Source organism: Choloepus didactylus, chromosome 2 (assembly GCF_015220235.1).
Source record: "Choloepus didactylus isolate mChoDid1 chromosome 2, mChoDid1.pri, whole genome shotgun sequence".
Lineage (NCBI taxonomy): Eukaryota > Metazoa > Chordata > Mammalia > Pilosa > Megalonychidae > Choloepus > Choloepus didactylus.
This window is the reverse complement of record NC_051308.1, coordinates 101,353,068-101,361,737: the sequence shown is the minus strand read 5'-3', so window position 1 is coordinate 101,361,737 and position 8,670 is coordinate 101,353,068.

The following is an 8,670-nucleotide window of genomic DNA, read 5'->3' as shown; positions in this document are numbered from 1 at the left end:
GGACTTGGCAGAAAGCCAAGCTAACCTTGAGGCTGCTGCTCCATGGAAACCCTTTGTTTGAGTGTGTGTGTGTGTGCTGTCAGCCTTGGGATGGTTGAGACCTGTGGCACGCTTTAAAAATACAAAGTAGTTGGGCCAGACAGGAGTGTTTCACTCTCATCCACTTCTTTCCTACCTTCCCCCGCACCCTGGCTGCACCCACCCCATCGCTAACACCCTCCAGCTAGAATGGATGGATTCCACCATCAGCAGAGTAGTCACAGTCTGTCTGCTCTGGTCTACCCACAGCCCTCAGTTTTAAAGTCTGGAATTTTGAGGGGTTGGCTGGGAGGTTCAGATAAATGAGGAGTCTTCATTGCCCAGAGTTCTGAGAGGTAGAGCAATTACTCAATCTAGTTCCATAGTATCAGGCACCAGTTTGTTCAAGAAATATTTATTGAGTGACTATTGATAAAGTACTACATTGCAGGGCTATAAAGCATATAATATAAAGATAGAAAGGATGATCCCCCAAAGCCAATAAAATGTACCAGAAAAACACTTGACACCAAATTCTGACTTATTGGCTTTGTGATTTGGGACAAATTACTGAACTCCTCTGGTCCTCAATTTTTCATCTATAAAAGGATACAATATTGCAGTTGTATTACCTCTCCCCTCTCCCCAAATCTCTCATCTGTAACCCTTCAGTGATTCTCAAACTTTAGGGTACATACCACCCGCCAGGAAAGTTTATTAAAATACACATCCTTAGGCACATAAAATTTAATGCAGTACATGTGCAGTGGGATCCAGGAACCTGTATTTATAAAAGTCCTGGTGTAATTCTGAAACAGGTCATCAGTGGGCCAAACTTAGGTAAACTCTGCTTGAACACTGTGCTGGTTTGAATCTATTATGTCCCCTCACAAAAGCCATGTTCTTTAATGAAATCTTTTGGGGGCAGATTTATTAGTCTTTAAATTAGGGTGGAACCTTTTGATTGAGTGTTTCCATGGAGATGTGACCTACCCAACTGTGGGTGAGACCTTTGATTAGATTATTTCCATGGAGTTGTGAACCCCGCCCATTCAACGTGGGTCTTGATTAGTTCACTGGAGTACTTAAGAGAGCTCAAGAGCTGACACAGACACTGATGCTTGGAGATGCAGACAGAGGATGTTTGGAGATGCTAAGCTAAAAGATGAAGCACAGAGTTTGCCCTGGAGAAGATAAGAGAGGACCCCCAGATGATTAGAGAGAAACATACTGGCAGAAGGAAGCAAGGATGCACAGGAGCTGAGAGAGAGGAGCAAAAATAGAACCCAGAGACATTTTGGAGAAAGCCATTATGAAACACAACCTGGGAGCAAAGGACTAGCAGATGCCAGCCATGTGCCTTCCAAGCTGACAGAGGTGTTCTGGACGTCATCAGCTTTTCTTCAGTGAAGGTATCCTCTTGTTGATGCCTTAGTTTGGCCTTACGGCCTTAGAACTATAAATTTGTAACCTAATAAATCCCCTTCATAAAAGCCAATCCATTTATGGTATTTTGCATATCAACAGCATTAGCAAACTGGAACAAACACTTTTCCAGCTTCCTGCACACAGGTTAAGTCAATATTTTCAACTCCTTCTCTGAACTCCTTATTATGGGCTGATTAGGAAAATAATAGTGTGCAGAAGAAAGAGTTAAGCTTTCAGAGCCATCCATTTACTCATTCAACAAATATTTATTTACTATCTACTATGTGCAGGCAATAAACAAAACAGAATCATTGTGACATTAACATTCCTACAGGGTGAGGCAGAAAAAAAGAAAACTGAAAAAATAAGTAAATAATATAATATGTGAGAAAGTAAGGGGCATGGAAATAAAAACAAAAATCAGAGCAGTGTACAACGATCAGGAACTCTGAGGTAGGCGATAGTTTGCAGTATTAAATAGGATTTGAATATGTATTTTACTGCTTAAAATGTTTATTTAGCCTTGTACAAGTCTTAGCCTCTTAAAGCCTCAGTCCCCCATCTGTAAACTGGGAACAAGAAATCTCAACCTGCAGAACTGTGAGGTTTAGAGAGAATGTAATATAAAACACCTGGCTTTACAATATGTTAAGGAAACACAGCTTTCTTCTCAATGTTCTCTCTCAGTTTCTAAGCTCTTTGAAAGCATACTCACCTTTGTGTCCCAAACTCTTAACAGTACCTGACACATGCTGGCACTCAGTATTGCAGACAGTTGAGGCATCCAACTGCAAAATACTAAGGGAGGCACACACATGATGATGATGAGGCTTCATCTTCAGGGCTCTCAGATTCACAACATGGGTCCTTACAAAAGGGGTTCACACTGTAAAAGAAGGTTAGATATTGGCATAGGCATCATCACTCTGCTATTTCGATTGCAATCAGAGTTAGATGATCTCTGCAGAACGAAATGAGAAAATTCTCATGACGCCATCAGGATATGAGGGAGGCCTCCAGGAATGAGAGCAAGCCCTTGCCCTTTCTCTTTCCCTCTCCCTCCACCTCCTAGCAGATGGTACCCAAATATGAGGGCCCAGACAACAAATGGCCAGCTGCCCTCTTGCCTAATTCAAACCAGTCTGGTACTTTGCACACAGAGTGGGGCTGAAAAAGCCATGCTCTCTTCTGGAATACCTTACCTTCTTGATTCTATAGATGCCATTATTGTAGGATGTAACTTCAATAAAGTGTTTCCTTTTTGGGGAAAGAAAATGCTTCTGTATTAAATGTACAGTTTAATTGAACACGCAGCTTGATTTCAGAAACATTAGAACATGGGGAAAATGTAGAGCTTAGAATGGAGACACTCAAGTAATAATGATGTGAGTGTGATGATTTCAGCATCTCTCACTCTGCTCGCCCTTTCCCTCCTCCATTCCCTGGCTACAACTGTCTCAGCCCTTCTCTTGAAGTAGGACCTGGAGTCCCTTCTTGAAGAAAAGGAAATGAGGTTTGCAAAAGGGGCTGGCAAGTGCTTTGAGACTTAAAAAATATCTAAGAAATAATAATGAGAATGACTGGTAATTATTAAGCTGTTTGATGAACCAGGCCCTGTTTCAAGTGTTTTGTGTATATGACACCACAGTTCTTTGAGGAGGGCACAGATATTGTACCTATATATTGATGCAGAAATTGAGGTTTGGAAAAGTTAAAAAGAATTGCATAAATGCAAGAGAAGTGGAGCTGGGGATACTCCCATCTATCTGACTCCAGAGGCCAGAGTATATCCAGTAAACCGTGTGGCTACTTTATAAAATCTCATCTTCATTGAAATGGTAATTTGAGTAAAATTAGAGGAATGATATGTAATAGGATTGGGGAAGGGACTAAAAGAATATTCCTTACAATAAAATATCCCATAGACACCATAGAAAGGTGGAAGAGGCAAGCAAACCTCTTTCTTTGCTCTGCAGGTTTGCACAGCTTTAGAGGCAGTTGGCATGCTGGGATTTCCTCATTCCAGGAGCCACTGAGGGAGGCAGTCACTGAGCTGGCATCTGCTCCCCTGGCTTTGCCCTTGGGATGTGGTCAGTGGACCTGATAGGCTAAGCCAGGCCTGGCATCAAGGACCATAAGAGCTTCATTTCCTTTGATGAGGGTTTTACCCACTGATAAGGCAAGCTGGAGGGAATCAGAAAATTCAGTCAGGGAAAGATCAAGGCCAGCATTAAGGAGGGAAGAAATGTCAGTCACTCTGATAGGGAAATGGATTTTCTTGTTTCATTGCACAAGTACGCGTATGTGTACTCAAAGCCTGCCACGTTTCAAAGCAGCCTTCAATGCTCTGGTGTTTGCTTAGAGGGAGAGAGATCTGACGTCTCTCAAACGCTGCAGGTACAGAGCAATTCACACTGGACACAACCAACAACACCTTCCCACCTCCTTTCTCCATCTCCCTTCCTCCCTCTCTCCCTCTGGCGTCTTGGAGTGGTTCTGAGGGGGTGCATGTGTGAGTGTGCATATGTGCACATTTAAATCCAAACTTAAAAGGAAGGGGAAAAAGGAAAAAAAGTGACAGCTTTGGACCAAAGCAGTAAGTATTCATAATAAATGGAAGAGCCACCATGAAAGAGTTGGGGCACTTTAAGGAAAGCACACTTCCCCTGAGGAAGACAGCTCTGTGGATGCTGTTGAGGGTGGCAGCTTAAGAAGCCCTTCATTTCAGAGCCAGGAAGAGGCAAAGCAAGGATTTGATATGCAACACAGCTTTTCCTTTTTCTTTTTTTTCCCCCTTTCCCTCCTTCTTTCTTCCCTGAATCCCATCTTGGCCGAGCCATGGAAAAACTAAATTAGAAAAACCTGCAGAGCATTGAGAGTCCAAATGCAGCACACAGCCAATTTATCACAACGGAGCCCAGTTATCTAATAAGCCCCATATGTAATGAATGTGCTAAGTGCCCACCTTCAGCTTCAGCATATCCAGCAGCAGCCAATGGCAGGAGGTGGCAGGGTCCCTGACAAGGGGATGATGTCAGACTCAGCCTGCAGCACTCGGCATCTGGCTTACATCATTGGCTCTTAAGGGTGCTGAGCCAAGGTGGATGATGTTGAGTTCTCTGAAGGCTCGGCAAATCATTGCCAAACATTATAAGACCTGGAGAACTGGAACAGATGCCTGTTTACAGACAGTTCTGTAGGCTGAGCGATCACCAAGAAAGCAGAGTTGGGAAACTGGAATGAGGACAGGATCCTTTGCAGCCTTTCTGTTGTGGAAAACAGGTGTTTCAGAAGCAGAGCCTTCAGCACACAACGTTTACTGTTCAGAGGTGGAGACGGGAGTTCTTAGAGATTAAGTGTGCCTAGAATTAGACTATTTTTGTGCCTGGGCAATTAGCATATAGAAAAGAAATTATCTGCCAATGCCAAGGGGGTTGGGGATGGGGAGGTAGGCCATGGTATTTTTAGTTTACCTGAAGCAATCTTTTTTTTTTTTAAATGCAACTTTATTTTGATATATTCACATAACAACACAATACTCCAAAGTGTATAATCAGTTGTTCACAGTATCATCATATAGTTGTGCATTCATCACTACAATCAATCTTTGAACATTTTCGTTACTCCAAAAAATAAAATAAAAACTAAAATAAAAAAGAACATCCAAAACATCCCATTCCCTTCTTCCCCACATTGTTCATTTACTTTTTTAATACAGTTTTATTGAGATATATTCACAAACCCTACAGTCATCCACAGTGTACAATTATTCACAGCACCATTATATAGTTATGCGTTCATCACCAGAATCAATTTCTGAAACTTTCCTTACTCCAAAATAAAAACAAAAGCAAAAAAGAACACCCAAAACTTTCCATCCCACCCTGTTCCTCATCTAATTTTTGTCCCCATTTTCCCACTCATCTGTCCATATAATGGATGAAGGGAGTGCGAGCCACAAGGTTTTCACAATCTCATAGTCACACTGTGAAAGCTACATAGTTATACAATCATCTTCAAGAACCAAGGTCACTGGGCTGCAGTTCAAAAGCTTCAGGTATTTCTCTTTAGCCATTCCAACACACAGAAAACTAAAGCGTGATATCTCTCTAGCACATAAGAGTACCCTCCAGAGTGACCTCTTGACTCCATTTGACATCTCTCAGCCACTGGAATCTTGTTTTGTTTCATCTCTCTTCCCCCTTTTGGTCAAGAAGATCCTCTCAATCCCACAGTGCTGGGTCCAGGCTCATCTCCAAGAGTCATTTCCTGCGTTGCCATGGAGATTTACACCCCTGGGAGTCACATCCCACGTAGGGGTGAGGGTAGTGAGTTCACCTGCCGGGTGGGCTTAGAAAGAGAGGACACATCTGAGCAACAAAGAGGCTTTCTGGAGGAGACTCTTAGGCACAATTATAAGTAGGCTTAGCCTCTCCTTTGGAGCAACAAGCCTTCCAAGGGAAAGCCTCCAGATGGAGGGCTCGGCCCACCAAATTAGCAGTCTTCAATTGATTTGTGAGAAAATCAACAATAAACCCAGGTGGGGAAGTCCAACATTTCCACATATCTCCCCAGTTCCTCATACCCCAAGGTAATCTTGAGACCCTGGGGTTACAGACTGGAAATGACGGATGAAAAAGTTTGAGGGTCTCAATAAGAGAATCAGGTTGTAGGTAAGTCCTGGGCTCTATAAGAAGAGCTGGACATACAGGGTATCTCTAACATCCTCTTGATAATTAGATAATCTTGGCAGTGTGCAACAGGGTCTATTCCCAGTTCTTTAGGTGGAAGTGTATTTTTAGGCAAAAGTGGAATATAAAGGGTTGTTCCTGTAGAGCACTGGTTCTCAACTTTAGCTGCATATTAGAATCACCTGGTGAACTTTAAAAAATACTGATATCTTTGTCCAATCAAAAGAGACATTGATTGAAAAAAATATGTTGACTTATTGGTCTGCAGTCAAACCGGGGCATCAGGATATTTGAAAGGTCCACAGATGATTCCAATATACAGCTGAGCCTGAAAACTACTGTGTTACAGGGAAATTAGGTTGGAGTTCACAGAACCAGAAAGTATAGGAAACCCCAAAGGTTCTGAAGTTGACCCAGGGGAAGCAAGAATCAGGGTGAAAAGCATGTCCATTTTTATAGGTCAAAAATGGTAGGATATTGCCAATTTCACATGGTTCAACCCAATGGATTAAGATTGTGGGGAGCCTTCAGTCTAATAGTCGCAATTGGTTCCTAGTCCTGCCCAGCTGCTATTGTATATTTCTTCTACCTAATGCATGATTTATAATTTGCCTAGATCCTGAACCAGTTTGAAATAACTTAAAATAATTTTTTTTAGAAAATCTTACATATATACATATATATTTATAGGGTAGCTAAAATAAAGATTAGGAAATTGTCAAAAAAAACATGGAAAAAGGAAAACGTATTAAAATTACTAATGAAGGATGAGATAGTAATATTACTGAATACCTAGTATAATATTGAGATTCTGGAAACCAGAGACAAATATAGAATTTATTCTCACTCTCTTTAAAGACAACACATATTCATTTTTAGGGACAGCGCCAAACTCTATTGTGTAGCTTCTAAAAACAAGAGCCTTGGGTACAAAGTAGATAAATGTTGTTTTTGTTGGAGATGCAGTGATGATTTCAAGGCTATTATATCAAGTCATGGTTCAGTGAAATAATTTTTATGCCAAATAGCCTCCCAGAATTTGACAGGCGCCTGTGCCCCAGCGAAAAGCAGTGGAAAGTACAGTGCCCCTGGGAGATGAGTGCACCCTAAACTACTAAACTTCAAATCAGGATACTCTCCTTCCCACTTATTTGCAAATGAATTGCTGTTAAAATTGCCTCAGAGTGAGAATGGGTTTGTGATTGTCATCCACATTTTTTTTCCTTTGCCCTGTGATCAACAGTGTGTATTTGTGAAGCTCATTGCTGAGGTTTGGGTGCACTTTGGGGTAGGGAAAGCCTTTTTTTCCCAGTTTGACTGAGATCAATTGAATATCATTTATTCATTCATTAAACTTTTATGGAGAACAGACTATGTGTCAATCACCAAGATCCAAGTACTTGCCCACACAAAACTCAGCAGTTAGTACTCATAGAGACACACAGTAGATATAACTGAAATGTAAACAGATATATGACAGTATAATTGAAGCATGGACAAGACAGTGATCAGGCAGGAGGAGGAAAAGTAAACTTCCCATTGGGGCAGCAAGGAAAGTCTCCCTAGACTAGACTGTACCAGGGCAAGGTTTGGAAAGATGCATCAAGTTTTCTAGCTGGACAATGGGGAAAGGCTCTATGGATGGACAAACTTCATGAGCAAGGGCATGGGGAATTGGGAAATAGGCATCCTGCTGCAGGAGGAGCTTAAAGTGCTGGGGGTGGGTGGAAAAGAGAATATATAGATAGCCAGGGGCCAGGAAAATAGAGAAAACAATGCATTCTGGTATAGTTTTGCATATAATCTTTTATTCATTCCACAAATATTTGAGTGCCAAGTATGTGCCAAGCCTGGAAAAACAACACAAACTTTAGTCCTGTGTCTATTTTTATAAGCTTTAAACATTTGCAATGCTCTTGTCACTTTTTTCCACTCTGAGCTAAGTTTAGTCCAATTCCACTTTTCTGATGTTTCAGGCAGGGCCAAAATGGATGGAGGCAGCTCTCTGCTCTCAGACTCCCCTCCACCTCCAATTCCCATGAAAAACACCAGAAAGATAAAAGAGAAGTGGCATCGATTGTTTTTCTTTTAAGTCCCCAGTCTGATTTTTTGAGGCCTCCAGGGTCTGTTCTAATTTGTATGGTAGGTTTGTGTCCGTTCAATCCTTACAAATCTGGGTATTGTTGACAACGGTGAAGACCATTGTTTGTCACTCAGATTCAGGCAGGGAGATAAGAGGAAGTGGAGAGGGAAGGAGATGGATGGGCTTCATGTTGCATTCACACTGAAAGAGGACTGAAAATAGACCTGAAACCCTCCCGGGAGCAGCAGCCAACTGGCATCCCAGGTTCTGGTCCCCTTCTCCCAAATTGGGGCTGAGCCCCGGTGCCACCTCACTCTCCCCAAAACCCCATGTGGGGCTGGGGCAGCAGGAACATTCCCTGCGTCCTTGGGACCTGGTTCCTGTTGTCTGCTACCTGTGCTTCTCCCTTCCCAGCACTCTGAGCAGATGGCACTGTGGTCATGGCCATAA